Source organism: Stegodyphus dumicola, chromosome 1 (assembly GCF_044657685.1).
Source record: "Stegodyphus dumicola isolate Sdum_Otavi_A_Nest chromosome 1, ASM4465768v1".
Taxonomy (NCBI): domain Eukaryota; kingdom Metazoa; phylum Arthropoda; class Arachnida; order Araneae; family Eresidae; genus Stegodyphus; species Stegodyphus dumicola.
Window position 1 is genome coordinate 295,288,190 of NC_140768.1, and position 17,420 is coordinate 295,305,609.

Here is a 17,420-nt window from a genome sequence, read left to right on the forward strand (position 1 = left end):
AGGTTACTAACCATAGTATTGACACCGGAGATTAAATGCCAGTTCGCCACAAAGCATACCGGTATGATAAGAATAAGGAAAAAATTATAGAATGGCATATCACCGATATGCTACGTAAAAAGATCATAACGCCCATCTCAAGTAGTTATGCTAGCCCGGTGGTTTTATGTAAGAAAAATAATGACTATCCTTTGACACATCCAAAAAGGTGGAGATTCGCAATTGACTACCGTAAATTAAACTCCATAACTAAATATCCGGTATATCCGTTACCTATTATTGAAGAAATTCTAAGGAACATAACATCCACCAAATATATGACGACTTTAGACTTAACGACTGGTTATTTTCAAATAGGGGTTAGGCCTGAGGACGTGCCTAAGACTGCTTTTATAACCAAGTCTGGCACATATGCATTTCTACGTATGCCGTTTGGCCTTTCAGGGGCACCGGCAACATTTCAGCGATGTATGGACATTGTGTTAAGGCCTGTTCTTGGAAAGTCCACATTTATCTATTTAGACGATATCATTATTACTAGTGATAATCTCGACCAACATGTACAGGATTTAAGACAGGTGTTTTCTTTATTAAATGAGGCCGGTCTAAAAGTTAATGTCGAAAAGTGCAAATTTGCAGCCCCTGAATTAAAATATTTAGGTTACAAAATATCTCAGAAAGCAATCGAGACAGACGAATCAAAAATAATCGCTGTACAAAAGCATCCGACTCCAAACACGGCGAAGAAGCTCTCTTCTTTTCTATGACTTTGTTCATATTATAGGTCCTTTATAAAAGATTTTGCAGCTATGGCTGAACCATTGTTAAAATTAAAAAGGAAAAAGGCAAGATTCTCGTGGACGGCCGAAGCCAATAGTGCTTTCGAAAAATTAAAACAAGCATTAACGCAAGCCCCTGTGTTGAAATTTCCTGAAAAGGATGAGAATTTAGAAATTTCAGCGGATGCTTCGGATTATGCGGTAGGAGCGGTACTTTCGCAAAATCAACAGCCCGTGGCATTTTTTAGCCGAACTTTAAATCAAACACAAAGAAACTATTCCGCGACCGAGAGAGAGGCACTTGCAGTTTTGTTAGCAGTGCAAAAGTTCCGAGTCTATTTTGGAAAGGCGCCAATAACAGTGTACTCTGATCATGCGGCGGCAACTAGATTGTACTCAGGGAAAAACTTATCCCAAGGTTAATAAGATGGGCACTCAAGCTACAAGAATATAATCTGGTAATCAAGCATACCCCCCCGGAAAGGAAAATATCGTAGCAGATGCCCTATCCAGAATTAAAATAGATGAAGAAGGTAATACCGTAAAGGTGGCAATGCTCACAGCATGTACAATAAATTCCCGAGAAACTGTAATAACCGAACTGGGTAAGGATCCTGAGTTTGGAAGCATTTATGAGTGTTTAAAGGAACCTGAAAATTTTAGCCACCAAGATATTGTGGCGATAAGAAATAGGGCGGCCCATTACGAACTAGAAGATGGTCTATTATTTTATACAAAAACTACGAATTCCAACAACGAATTTCGACTTGTTATCCCAGCTAGTCTTAGATTAAATGTCCTGCAGGAGCTCCATGACAGCCCTTTAGCTTCTCATGCTGGTATTCGAAAAACTACTCAACGCGTACGCGAGGCAGTCTATTTTCCTGAACTGCAAAAGTTAACAAGGGCGTATGTCCAGTCCTGCCCAACATGTCAAGCAGTTAATTATATTAATTTTCGCCCGGCCGGGTTTCTAAATAGTATTAAATCCGATTTTCCAAATGAAATAATTGGCATCGAGACTAGAAGAGAAACACGCTAATGTGACAATCAAAATCGTAAAAAACAACCTTATATTTAGCGTAGGTATAATGAAACACTCAATCGATTTCGAGGGCAACTAAAGGTCCCTCCTCATCAGGAGAAAGAAATACATAGAAAGAAGAAAATAGGAGAAGGAGTCACAGAAACACGTAGTGCTTATCAGCACTGCACGTGGTTATAACTAGATTCTTAATCAGACTTCCACTGGCCGCCTACTTTTACTGAGCCAGGCTGTCTGATCAAGCATAAAGAAATATTAGCGAAGTTAAAATAGGGAGCGAGGGGCAAATGCACATTACGCTCAAAATCTGAACTTCAAATAATGGAAAGCAACCACTGAACGGATTTTTATACCCTCTGGTAGTACCAAGCGCAAGGAGGTAACGCCATCTATCGGCAAAATAATGAATTAAGATAGTAGAATTTTAAAGGCATTAGGAAGGACTGGATTGGACTTCAAATCATTAACTAAACTTACTAAATCTTTGTGAATGTGAAAAGCCTCAAGAAAATCCAATTCGCCTATGGAAGAAGCCTTTTGGATGATTTTTGCAGACCGAAAATCAAAATTATGGTTAAAAGTCCAGCTATGATACGCTATTGAAGACTTGTTAATTTCGCCTTTTTTGACATAAGATTCATGTTCCTTGATACGAAACTTCAACGCTCTTTTTGTTTGGCCAATATATCTTAAACCACACTGACATGATATACTATAAATTCCCCAAGAATTCAAGACAGAAACGCAATCTTTTAGAATCGAAGGGTGAATTTTATTAATAGGGGAGAAACCGACTTGAAAATTGAATTTCTGGAGAATCCGTGCAATTTTATAGCTAACAGAAGGATAAAATGGAAGCACGACAAGGTCATTAATATTATTTCTAACAGTGGAATGTGTTCTTTGATGGGAATCTGAAAATTTTTTGACGGCTTTATCAATAATCACGGGAAAAAATCCACGGTCAATCGCAACTGCTCTCAAATAATTAAGTTCATTGGTAAGCAAAGATTCAGAGGAACAAACTTTTAGCGCGCGGAATACATAATAGTAAAAAGAAGCCATTTTTTGCTTAACAGGGTGGCATGACTTGGCATGGGGTGGTAAACAAACTGCAAAGGGTTTACGGTACACAGTGGTGCTAAAATCGGTTTCATTGCGGATTATAAGAATATCGAGGAAGGGGAGGGAATTGTTGGATTCAATTTCAAGAGTGAATTGGATGGCTGGATCAATTGAATTAATAATAGATAGAATCTCGGATAAATCCTCTTTATAACCGTCAAAAAGTGCGAAAGTGTCGTCAACATACCGAATCCAAAGACGAAAAGATAATTTATCAAATAATTTCATCTCAAAATAGTGCATATAAATGTCAGCAAGTACCGGACTGAGAGGATTACCCATAGCCAATCCTTCAACTTGACGAAAATATGCATTTTGGAAAACAAAGTGGGTTTGAGTTAGAGAAACTTTAGTAAGCGAAACCAACTCATTAATTCATTATTTTTGCCGATAGATGGCGTTACCTCCTTGCGCTTGGTACTACCAGAGGGTATAAAAATCCGTTCAGTGGTTGCTTTCCATTATTTGAAGTTCAGATTTTGAGCGTAATGTGCATTTGCCCCTCGCTCCCTATTTTAACTTCGCTAATATTTCTTTATGCTTGATCAGACAGCCTGGCTCAGTAAAAGTAGGCGGCCAGTGCAACTATGATTAAAAATCTAGTTATAACCACGTGCAGTACTGATAAGCACTACGTGTTTCTGTGACTCCTTCTCCTATTTTCTTCTTTCTATGTATTTCTTTCTCCTGATGAGGAGGGACCTTTAGCTGCCCTCGAAATCGATTGAGTGTTTCATTATACCTACGCTAAATATAAGGTTGTTTTTTACGATTTTGATTAATTGGCATCGATTTATTGGGCCCTTTCCCAAAAAGTCAGTTAAATAAAAGTCGCTATCTCCTTCTTATGGTTGATCATTTTAGTAAGTGGACCGAAATTGTTCCCTTAAAACGAGCCTCCGCGAAATTAGTTACTGAATCTATTTTAAATAAATATATTTTAAAATACGGGGCGCAGCTAAAAGTTATATCGGATAATGGTCCTCAATTTGTAAGTAATGTATTTGAAGACATGTGCCAAAAACTGGGCATACGTCATTCAAAAATGGTCCCGTATCGGCCGCAATCAAATATAGCGGAACGTGTCAATAGAAATATAGTGAAAATTATCCGTAGTTATGTTAAAAATTTTCATAAAAGCTGGGATAACTATGTCAATGAATTTGCTTTCGCCCTTAGGACCGCAAAACATGATACAACGGGCAAAACTCCTGCTGAGTTATTTCTAGGGAGAAAGATTATAACACCGTTAGATAAATTATTTTATGTGCAACAAAGAGCCCCAGAATTTAAAATGGGTGATATAGAAAAACTAATAAAAGAAGCAAAAAAGAATACGGAAGTAGCACAAAGAAAACAGAAGCTATATTATGATTTGAAACGACGGGGAGTAACTTATAAAGTAGGGGATGAAGTTTTAAAAATTAAGCATTCACTTTCTTCAGCACCAGAAGATAAAACTGCCAAATTTTTTCCACGATTTGAAGGACCATATGTTATAGAAAAAATAACTCACGCTGTTGTAGTGTTAAAAGCCAGAAATGGTGAAACCTGTTCCGCAAACATTGATCAAATCAAGCCCTACTTCGATCGTAATAAAATGCAAATCTTTTCAGATCTTTTGCAGGATCCGGCACGGCAGACACCGCAGGTACAAGCTCCAGAGGTGGAAAAACGACAAGTACAAGGGCAAGCCATTAAGAGGCAGGAGCAAAGAGCTCACGAACACCCCCACAATGAAGAAGGGAGAAGGACGACGAATGCAAAGAGAGCCAGGAGAAATGACGGCAACTATAACCCGGCTCTAAAACGGAAGATCTACTCATCCGACAGGACTCTCCGCAGCAAATGTCGCCGAACTGCGGAAGGGCCACCAGCGGCGGAGGAAAAGTTACAAGGAAAATTTGAACGGCCAGCAACGAGGTCCAAGCAGGAACACGAAAGAAGTTTCCCGGTTCCGCCAAGACCAGCTGCCATCAAACGGCCAAGACCACAGGCAGAGGCGAAAAAGAAGGTATTTAAGGGTGACCGAACTGGAAAAAAAAGAAAGCTTCTAGAGGAAGGCACTGAAGGGCGAGCCCGCACACGAAGGAGGATAAATCAAACAACAATCTACGCTACTTTCCAGGACTGGGCTCAGAAAAGAATGTCCGAATATCACAAAGATAAGTAAAATTTTATGTTACTTTGCAAACTTAAGTTAATCTTTCATTCTTACTGCAAGTGGCAGATTTCAAGAAGTTTTATCTCATGCGAGGTCTTCCTTTATCGCCAAAAGGGCGAGAAATGAGTTCTTACCGATTTTGGTATTATGTTTTTCAATTACTCGCGTGTAAAACTAAAGTTGATGTATAATAGCGATGTGTAAACACTTAAATAGTGTAAAAGTTATTGTATAAATTTTATTTAAAACTTTCTGGCAAGAAAGAAGTTTTAGTCTGAAAGACTTTTTGAAATGTAGTATTTCAATGTAGAAAAATTGGCACTTGCTTTGAAAAGAATACAAGTTAACAATGTACTACTAATGTATGTTGTCAAATGCATAAAATTAACGGCATGTTAATATGTTCTTATATACAATGTGAACTGTTATTTTAAATGTTAAGAAATACCGTGATATGGTAAAAGTGAAAGTAATGTTAAAAATTTGTTATTCGTGTGACTGTAAAAAGACTAAATCATGGTGAATATGTGTTAAAGGTTGAATGAATGTAGTTAGGCTCTCTGACGCTACACTTCAGTGTTAGCCACTTTCAGAATAGTACCTCAGGGTTTAGAGTTGAAGTTAGGGTGTGTTACGAGGTCTTGGTATACTTGAATTTTTAACACGTTAGTGCTTTGATTGTAGGAGGAAGTGTTGAACACATAGACATAAACACATTCGTGTTTGGTGTTCTTTTACAACACATGTCAGAGAGCACGGGGAGAGATAATTAAAATAGTCATGAATGAAATAAGAATGTTAAGAGAAATATAATTATACATGTTACTTGCCATTCCAAATCATGGTGAATATGTGTTAAAGGTTGAATGAATGTAGTTAGGCTCTCTGACGCTACACTTCAGTGTTAGCCACTTTCAGAATAGTATCTCAGGGTTTAGAGTTGAAGTTACGGTGTGTTACGAGGTCTTGGTATGTTGAATTTTTAACACGTTAGTGCTTTGATTGTAGGAGGAAGTGTTGAACACGTAGACATAAACACATTCGTGTTTGGTGTTCTTTTACAACACATGTCAGAGAGCACGGGGAGAGATAATTAAAATAGTCATGAATGAAATAAGAATGTTAAGAGAAATATAATTATACATGTTACTTGCCATTTCATTGTGTAACATTTCTTTAAACTAGTTTTCCTTCCAGATCTCTGGAAGGAACCAGATTTGAATAAAAGCTCCTGTTTAGATGCAGTAGAGATGAAATATTGCGTGTCCTGCGAGCTGCTATTGTAAAAACAAATTTCTTTCTTTTAAATTTCTAGTTTCTAGCGAAAAATGTTTGTAAAAGATTGGCCTCGCGTTAGATTCTAGAGCTAAAAGTTTTCAACAAGGTCGTTTTAGACCTCAGTTTCAAACTAATTAACTCTGGCGGGAAGTATGTAAGGATCTTAAGTTTTACTAACGTTTATTTTATTTTAAATCTTTACTATCACTTCTTATTTTCTACTTCCGGCCAGAATTATAAGCGTTAACGTATTTATGCAAAGTTTGTCTGGCTAGCGCCAAGTATTTAAGTTGTGGCTTTTTGCCAAGCGAGAGAGAGGAAGGTGTTAGACGAAGCAGGCCGCTTACCTTAGAAGTTTTACTCAGTTGCTGGTTGCCTTCCAGGCCAGAGGTTTAATCCTCTTGATAACTTTAAACGTATTGTAGTGTTCACAGTTCTCTGTACTACATACGGCTTCCTGTTAATATAAGGCCAATCTTCCACGTTTATTATTTTAAAGTTAAATTAGAGTTTAGTTTTATTTTTATATTTTTACGTTTAGACCACAAGTAGTGGGTCTTTGTATTCCGAAGTACGGAAGTTATTGTAAATAGAGAAAAATAAAGGGTTTTGTATTATTTTCCACAGTTGTTGAACATAGCTTTAGTAAGCTCTCTGTTCCGAGTCGGGTCCTTGCATGTTCCCGAAGAAAGTAAGACGGAACATTGAACCTGATAAAGCTGTGGGTGGTAAAACCGCAGAGTCAGTTTTGCGTGAGTGAGTCAATTAAGGTTGTGATCTTATGTGGGGAGGATATCAGAAGGATAGCGATGTTTTTCTCTGGGACGTGGGGAGTGTCTGAGAGTGCTAATAAGGCTATTACTGTGGGTTTGTACTGAATAAAAGAAATTGACCGCTAATCGTTTAATATACTCTTGAATAAGTTCCATTCGAAGGTCTCTGTGGATATAGATGTTGGGAATATACCAAGGAGCATTGATAATTTCTCGTAAAATTTTATTTTGTAGAATTAGTAATTGTTTAATATTGATTTTAGCTGCATGTCCCCAGATCGGTGCTGCATAAAGAAGAGCTGGGCGCAGTATGGAACGATATAGAATTAATTTATTTGTAGTAGATAAGTTGCTTTTTCTACCAAGAAGAGGTCGCATAGTAGCTGTGGTGATTTTTAATTTTTGTACTACGGACCGGAAATGGGTTCTGAAGGTAAGTTTTTGGTCAAAGGTGACTCCAAGGTATTTGGTTTCATTAATTCAGTCTATTTCTTCGTTAAATATTTCAGGGGGTGGAGGATAGCATTTCATGTTTCCTTTACGGAAAATTATTGCCTTAGTTTTATCAGTGTTAATTTTAATCCTCCAAAGGGTAAGCCATTTTTCCAGTTTTATGAGATAGCTTTGGAGTTGGTTTCTCACGGCGATAACAGTGCAGGCTTTAGTAAGTATGGCGGTGTCATCGGCAAAGAGTGCAAGATGAACAGAAGGGTCTTTAGGGATATCTTGTGTATAAATATTAAAAAGGTACGGCGAAAGTGCTGACCCCTGTGGGACACCAGCATTGATTACTCTGGTGGCAGAGTAAGCAGTACCGATTTTGATTCTGAATGATCTGTTGCTGAGAAAAGAGGCTATTAAGCGAATAAAATGATCTGGAAAATTGAGAGTGATTAGTTTGTAAATAAGTCCTTGATGCCATACCCTGTCAAAAGCTTTCGCGATATCGAGAAATATAGCACCGGTTGGAAGCTTGCAATTGTAGCCTTCAGTGATAATGTTGATAACTCTAAGAAGTTGGTGGCAAGTGCTATGATGATTACGAAAACAGAATTGTTCTTCTGGTAGAAAATTCATGGAAGGGTGAATTTTTTGGATGTGGAAAAGTAGAATTTTCTCAGTAACTTTAGACAGGTGGCTAAGTAAACTAATAGGGCGATAGTTCTGTGGGAGAGTTGGATTTTGTTGCGGTTTAGCAACAACAATTATTATAGCTTGCTTCCATGAGTTAGGAAAATGAGCGAATTTGATAATGTTGTTGATTATTTTAGTTAGGCAGGTAAGAGCGTTGATCGGAAGATGCTTCAGTGCTTTGGTCGAGATGCCATCGTGCCCTGGGGCTTTCTTCTTTTGTAAGGCGCTGATGGTGTTGGCAACGATGGTTGGGGTAGTCAGGAAAGTGAAGTTGTACGGAGCAGGGGTGTTAAGGAAGTTATTGACCACCTGGTAGACCCGTTCAATATGGTTATTGTTGTACGGAGTGGGATTAAGAGTGAATGTATCTTCCATATAGTCCGCAAAAGATTTAGCTTTATCTTCTTCTGTATATGAAGTTCCACTAGGTCCATGGATAGGTGGAATAGGTTTATAAGGTTTCTTGAATTTGCGGGAAATGTCAAATAGGGAATTGTCCTCTATAGCTAGGTTATTTAGGAAATTGGTCCATTTTTGGTTTTTGAAGTTCTTGATTCTTCTGTTGATTTCTTTTTGCTTAGAGTTTAGTTCGTGTTTGAGTTGTGGATCCCTGGTGGTTTGCCATCTTTTACGGATCCGGTTTTTCTCTTTAATCCTATTTCTTATATCGGGAGGCAGGGGAAGGAAAGGCTTGTTCACATAAAAAGTATTGGTGGCTTCCTTTAAAGAAGAATTGATGTTGTTGATAAATTTTGAGACTTCGTGTTCTAAATCTTCTGTATTGTTGATGCATGGGTTACCTTGTATGGAGTTATTCAGAATTTCAGAGTATTTGATCCAATTTGTAATTCCTATACTTCTGTCAAGTGAGGGGAGGTATTTATTAATGGGGATTTCAAATACAATGGGGTTGTGGTCGGAAGACAGGGCTGAGATTACAGAGATATTGCATCTGTTAGTAATGTTATTTGAGATGAAGAAGTCAATTGTGGTGGCGCTATTGTACCCGTAGTGGGTGGGCTCGTCTGGAGCATGAATATTATAATTATTTGATTGAATGAGCTTAAATATGTCATTTCCTTTTTTGTTAGCAGGTCCTCGGTTCCAACAGGGCTGTTTGGCGTTGAAGTCCCCTACGACAATGGTAGAAGTATTAGAATTAAGGAGGTGAATCAATTCTTGTGCGCTGGGATTATTATTTGATGGGATGTATATATTCGAAATTTTGAATTTTTTATGTTCTATTACAATTTCTATTGTGTTACTTTCGAAAGTGGTACTGGAATTAGGAATTTGAGCGTGTTTTATGCTCCTTTTAACAAATGTGATGATGCCAGCGCCTCTTCCTGTCTCACGATCAGTACGGTAGGTGTTATAATTAGCTTAAAGTACTTTGAGTGCTGGTTTAAGGTGAGTCTCTTGTATGAGTATTACGTCAGGTTCGATTTCAATAATGAGGTTCGATAATTCATCTTTTTTATGTTAAAGACCGTTAGCGTTCCAAGAGAGGATTTTTATGTTGCATCTGTTCTTGAATTTATTAGCATTAAAGATGATTTCCTATTTTTTCAATGATTTCGACTACTGCGATTATTTTATCAAGAGGTGATTTCTTGGTTTTAATGTTTTTGTGTCCTTGTATCACTATTGTCCAGATTGTTTTAAGCGTAGAGAAGTCAAAGAGGTCTGACAGGGAGGATTCTGCGGTGCTGGTAGTTTCTTCTGTTAGAATTTCGTTTTGAATGGAGGTTTGAGCGATATTTTCGTTACTGTTTGATGTCAGCGGAGGAAAGTCTTGTTTTCTGTTAGTCCAGGGATTGGTTGCTGGTGGAGGAATGGGTTGGAACTGAACTTGTTTGTTTTTTGGTCTGGTTGGGCAATTTGAAAAGTTGGCTGGGTGAGGACCTTTGCAGTGATAACATATGGCTGGCTGGTCGCGACTACGGGTGCATTCTATAGGTTTGTGATTGCCTCCGCAACGGACGCAAACTCAGTCTCTGGTGCAGAGCAGGGAACTGTGAAAAAATCCCTGGCATCTATAGCATTGTGGAGAGCCAGGTTTCTTGCGTAATGATTCTATTGTTAAGTTCATATAACCTATGCGTTTGAATACTTCCTTATTTTCTTCTGATTTTGGTATATGTACTAATAAAAGCGGCATTGGTTTGTTTTCTTTTCTGTTTCTTAATAGTGTAATAAAGTTAACCTTAAATCCTTTGTCAAGAAGTTCTTGAGTGATGGTTTGGGGATCTGTGGTGATGGGTAAGCCTCTTATTATGACTTTTAAAACTTTATCTTTGGGCAGTAAGTAGGTGTGGGCTTTAAGCTTAGTTTCTTCGACTATTTTGCGAATGAATCGATGTGAGTCAGAGTCTGCAGGCTGTATTTCTAGGCGTCCTTTTAAGGTGCCAGTTATCTCTTTTCCGGTTTGCTTGTTTAAGTTTTTTAAGAATTCATCTGCTTTTGGTACGTCATCTACGACAATAATTGGCACTTTATCAATTCTGCTTGTTTTGGGGCTGGAGTTTAGCTATTGCAATATTTGGAAATGTATCGGTAAGATTGTTTCGTAAAACATCAATAGGCGGCATGTCCTCTTTGGTAAATCATCGCAAAGATTTTATTTCTTCGAACAAATTTAATCTATCAATGTCCTTTTCATTAACATTTTTAGTATCCGTTAATTCTTCTTCTGATTTTTTTAAATGTTTTAAAATTTCACCGCCACTCCAGTTTTTTAAAATTAAGGATATAGTGTACTACCTTCAAGTAATTGCAATGTTCTTTTAATTGACTGAATCTTTCAGTAATTGAAGAAATAGCAGTATATAATATTATATTGTAAAATTCAGCCTTAAATTTTTGTCTTGGTTTGTTCATCTTGAAATAGTTTCATTTTAAACCTGTTTCGATTTTGTGGAAAATCAGTATCCACCCCCAAATCATCAGCAACGATACTTGCATTGGCAGTTGCGTGTTCATACGCTTCATCTCATCTACGATTATTTAGTTCTGATATAAGATTTTGTAAACTGTCAGTCACGACTTGTAAATCACATTTAGAATTTTGCATTATTTCATTTACCAGATTTACTAAATTTAAAATATTGTGCCAGATGTTAATGGAACAAATTAATTTAAACGAAGAAACCTTCTGAATCAAATTTTTTGCTCGATTCCATGTCTCTTGTTTATCTTCTTCAATATTTATTAACGCTCTCAAAACTCCCTTCAAATCGTTTTTCAACAGTCTTAAAGCTTGAATTCTACTTTCCCATCTGGTGATCAAGAGTGACTTTAAAGCTAGATTTTCAACATACTGTTGAAAAATAAACCAACGTTTAACGAATGAAGAAAAAGTCCGGAGAAATTACCTGTTTCGAAGGAAATTTTAGCTGCATCATTTACAACTAAGAGAATGGGCAAAGCAGGGTATATAGAGTGCCCTCGAATTATTTTCAATAATTTTTGTTGCAATCCTTTGTGCTTTCCTGTCGTATTAGCACCAATATTGTAAGACTGGCCTCATAAATCTGATAAATTTAGTTTTAATCATTTTATATGTGCATTTATGAATTCAAACAGACCCTGTCCAGTAGTGTCGTCGATAGATTGAAATCCTAAAAAATGTTCTTCAATTTGTGCTTTATTGGTTTCCTCGTTCTTATAAACAAATCGAATTACAACAGTCAACTGTTCGGTATGACTGACATCAAATGTAGTATCCAGAATTAGTGAGTAATATTTTGATGATTTAATCATATGTAATTAAGTAATGAGCAATGTTCTTCTTTTGAGATGTTTCAATTTTGTGGAGATGTTCAGCGATTATTGGATCAAATTTTGCTATGGTTTCAACCAACTTCAAAACATTTCCATTATCACTACTGCTTGTTCGTCTAATCTTATTGTGTTTCTGAGATATTTATTTAGAAATCCCGCCAGTTTCTGCTTAGCGCTCTCTCTTTGCAATTTCTTTTTTCTATTTTGTGCTCCAGACCTTTTTCTTATTTTGAGAACATGTTTCTAAAAAAATATTTATTGCACTAAATAAAAAAATTTAATTTTCCTTCCATATACAAAATGCATCATATGATTTTCTATAATATACTATTTGAAAGTCGAAAGCCATTTATGTCATTTGCTACTAAATAAAGATTCTGATAAAGAAACAAATTTGACTGAAAATTAGAAACTCCCCCCCCCCGGAAAATTTATTTCCATAAATTTAGTGTGAAATTTTTTCTTCTACAAAATATTTAAGTAAATTAAACCAATATTAATACAAATCACTAAAAAGAATTTGTTATAAGCAATTCAAATTATTGAAACATCTCAGGTACATATTAATCATAAACTTTTAATGAAAAAGAGCTATAATCATTAGGAATTTCTTTAGAATTTTTTATTCGATTATTTATATAAAATATAGGAAAATCGCAGAGGAAAACCCCGAAAAAAGAGCCAACGCTGATAAGCCGCCCCCACCCATTGTATTTTCACAAGACGAAATCGACTGGATGTCTTCTGATTAAATGTTCTCGCTAAATTGTACAGATCCCCACGAATTCAAAATTAGAGGAAAATCCATCTTCGTATACATTAAGAACCTGAAAGATTACAGCACGATGAATGAGCTTCTACTTGAAAAAATGGGTACTTTTCCGTTTTGCCGGCGCAAGCGATAAAATCGCCAGTAATGGTACAACTGGTGCCAAACGGAATATCGTCGCTGGTAACCTTTTACACCTCATTTTCAAAATAAGTAGCAGCCATTTCTTATCAGATTGATTGTTTCTTTCAATACTGTCATACAATTACATAGAAATTTTACAAGATAGTTCAATTTTATGCCTTAAGACCATTCGCGGTAATTGAATCAATTAGGATGCAATCACAACACTCATCCGAAGGCAAAAATATAGAAAAGGTAAAGTCAAGTGTTAAATTCATCAATCCTAATGAGAATGCACTCGCGAAGTAAAGAACGGTTTTACATAATTTCTGAGTAAGCTATTCGTACGAGTTGAAATAATTCTTGCATTTAAACTTGTATTCCAAATTAAGATTAACTTGAAATTAATGTAAATAATTACTGAGAGAACTCGACTTTTGTAGCGTAGTTTACGTGAGATGAGATCACTCGGGGTCACGTGATATGAACCGGCGAATCAGGATGTTGAACCGTGAAAGCATAGTAAATTATTAACCTAGTCTCTTTTTACAAATTTTTTTATCTTTATTTATTGGTTTTTTAGAAAACTTTAAACGATATTAAAATGTTTCTGCCTTCAAAATAAAAAATTCTTAGAACTAACATTTGTTAACATTTTTTATGTGTATATTGTATGTTGTTGCCAATAAAGTCTGCTTGGCGAGATTTGCGCCGGCGAAACGGAATAGTACCAAAAAATGATTCCTTATCACTCCTACCAGTTAGAATTCGAAAACCAGATTCGGGTCATTACGAAGAACCTCCTCGCTACTATCAAAGGAGACGCCAATACACCGAAACCTTAAATTCAGGAATTATCCTATCGAAAAAGTGAAGCAGTTTTCCAAAAATAATGAAGGACAAAAAATTAAACTAAAAATTAATAATAAAACTATTAAAATTAATAATGTGTTCAGTTTCAACGTCACCATCGAAAAATTCAACCCCAAGAAAAGGCGAATCCAATGCTACCCACTGCCAGCAATTCGATCACTCTCAATTCTGTAGAAGTAATCCCATTAGATGCGTGAAGTGCGGGCAACAACATCGAAGCAATCAATGCACCATGAAGCCCGAAGTTAAGCCTAAAAATATTTTCTGCAGACTCTGTCACATGAGCAGCTATAGAGGTTGCAGAGAGAGTAAGAAAACATTTGGAAAGAAAACCAGCCTAAAGTTCCCGAACTCTCTGAGGAAAACTTCCCTAGCTCGACTGCTCCGATCCCAACCGTGGCCTTCGAGATAACATGGCCTGGTTAGCTACGAGTGACGTCACGAAAGGCGTCCGATTCTTCCGTGACTTTCTTTGCTTCAGATTTGAATGCGAGCGTTTCTTTCGATGTTTAGAGTGTTTTGTTTTTAATAATGCATAATAATTAAATTTCCAGAGACTTGAAAACTTATATAAAAGGTCGTATATTCATTTGCAGTTAAGATTAATAACTTAATAAATATTATTTTTTAAGAAATATTCACGAAATTTTCTATGCCATGTTTTAGGTTATCTTGTGCATTTTTTTTTTACAATGTATTGTAATAATTTGTTAGAATACACTCAAAAAAGAAAGTACTGGAATAAGTAAATAAAAAGGCTGTTATTTATTAACATAAAAATGTCTTTACAGTTTGAGAAGGAGAGGAATGAAAGGAATGAAAAGATTTAGAAATATAAATAATTCACTAACAAAAGTAAATATAATTTAGCAAATTAAAAGACATAAAAAAAATTTTTTTTTTTAAACTATAAATATTTCAGAGCTTCCAAACATTATGCAAATGTATTTTAATTCATTTAAATTATTATCTAATAAAATGAACAGAAAAGCCACAGAAAAAATTTAAATCTCAAACCTTTGTAAATTAAATAAATTACAATTTTGCTGCAACATTACAGAAAACGAATAATTTTCACATATTTATATGTTATCTATAGCAATAATTATAAGGATATTTACATCATTTAATAATATTTACATTATTAATTATATGTAGATGCATAATAAATAATATATTTACAAATAAAAGCCATCCATATAATGTTTCACAAAAGCGTAAAATCAATAAATTTGCCAACGAAAACCTCAAAACAACTATATATAGAACAAACCATGATTTCTGTCTAATTAGGAAATACTGTGCAAGTTGTACTAGTATACTGAAGCAATAATTAATCGCAATTGATAATTTATTTTGAAAAATTATGAAGTATTATCAAATAATAAGGAAACAGCAAAAGGATTAATAAATTTAAATGTAAAAGATACATTATTGAAAATATATTTGAACTGCATCATATTTAGTACACTATTTTTAAAAAATAAAACAATGTCATTTACATACTCATATCTTTTCATCACGTATTCTTGATTTTTTTAAGTTTCCTTTCATCGATTTTTGTATGCATATTATTTTGAAGAACTTTAATATAATTGTTTAAACAAATATTTGAAACGGTGCTCATTATTTTTTTTAATCTGCTAAAAAAGGGAATTCCACACATTAAACAAGTTTCATGAACATCAAACATGTTAATCTTTTGAACATATATCTCGGTAAGTTTGACCAGTAAAGAATGCTGTTCAACTTCTTTACTTTCAACTGGAACAACTTTATCTCCTAGATAAACTGCTATATTTATATGAAGCGATACAAAGATACTTTTTCAATTTTAGGATATGGATGAAAACTGAGCAATAAAATATAAATACCAGCAATAGATTTGTGTAAAATAATATTTGAAGTATCTGAAATATTTAATTTATTTGGTAACATAGAAGAAAAATCCTCAAATGATGCTATTTTGTCCTTTCTCAAAAATTCATTAAAAATATGCTTCTCCATCTTAGCTCTTTTTTCCTCCCTGCTCATCCTCCGAGGGGTTGGACTTTCAGATAAGTATTTTGGACAACCAGAAAAAATGCATGGATAAGCATCGTTATTTAATTTAGGATGCCCTCTACACATCTGAATAAAAGTACTTTCGTTTGTTGGTAAATATTCATAGCGAATAATATCATCTTTTCGAAATGTTTTTCACATGGAATTCATCTGCGATCACTTGAAATAAAATTTTTCCTTGGAATTTTTTTGATCCATAAATCCCGTTTTACTGTATCTTTTGGAAATTTGAATACTGATACATATTCAATAGTGCCATCGTAATTGGATTTGCATGCTGGAACGCAACATCGTGCAGGCATGATGAAGACAGCTCTACGTAGAACGTCGATCGTTATTCTTGTTAACAAATAAGTTAACTAGTAATCTCAATTTAAAAACGAAAATATCCTTAACAACATTATTTAAATTTAGCAATAAAAAAGACAGGAATAATAAAAATATACAGTACGCAATCAACGTAATAAGAAGTCTTCGCTTGCAGTGCGAAGGGTGAAAGTTCAGACGCCTTACGTGACGTCAAATCACGTGATTCTGCAGCTGACCAGGCCATCTAATCTCGAAGGCCACGTCCCAACGCAGTAAAATCCCCCTTCAAACTACTTACAGCGAGAAACTGAAAGGAAAAATCCCCCCACCACCGAAGGACCTAAACGATGCTATTAAACGGATTCAAGATGAAAAATAACTTCGATCATCTCATGTATTGGTAAAATCAGAGTAGCAAAGAATCCAGCAGAAAATTTACAAGCATGCTTTCAAGCAACTATGTTACTTATTAATTTCGCTGAGTCTGAAGATTAGAAAAGATTTAGTACTCCCTCTACGCCAACACAATAGGAACACAGGAAACTCTTGCAAATATTTTCAGAATTTATTGTTTAATTTTTTCCCATTCTGCCTTCTTCAACCAGTGAAATTTTTCTGTCTGCTAAGAGTACCTCCAAAGGTGTTATACGCAAGGTTCATGTCAGCGCAACATCGAGAATCCTATTTTTTTAGAATTCTCGGTCAAAATTCCCTAATGTTATGGTAGGAAAGTTATGTCATTTCTCTATGCGCTACACACAGGATGTGACTTTTAGCCTAGACGCCTGTTCTCCATGTGCTTCGCACCTGAGCCTTCACAAAGTGTAACTAACTGTAACATAGAAAGATTGAATAAATTTGCATGTAGTAATCATAAGTTTTTCAGAAATGACAGCCACTTGAGAGGGTCGAGCAAGCTCATGGCTGAGTTGTCTTACCACAAGCAAAAATTCCAAGAATGAATGCTATTAAACACACAAAACAAAGAAAAAAAAAAGCAAAATACTTATGCCCTTAAAGTGATGAAAATATATTTGAGAATACAATAATTTTTAATGACGACTTCTGGTTGCCACATTAAAAAAATATACGTATATTATCATTGCCCCCCCCCAAAAAAATAAATGACGTTGAGCCACAGCTTCTCAGCACTTAATGATAGTACTTGTTTATTAAGTATAATTTTAAGTTTTAATATTTT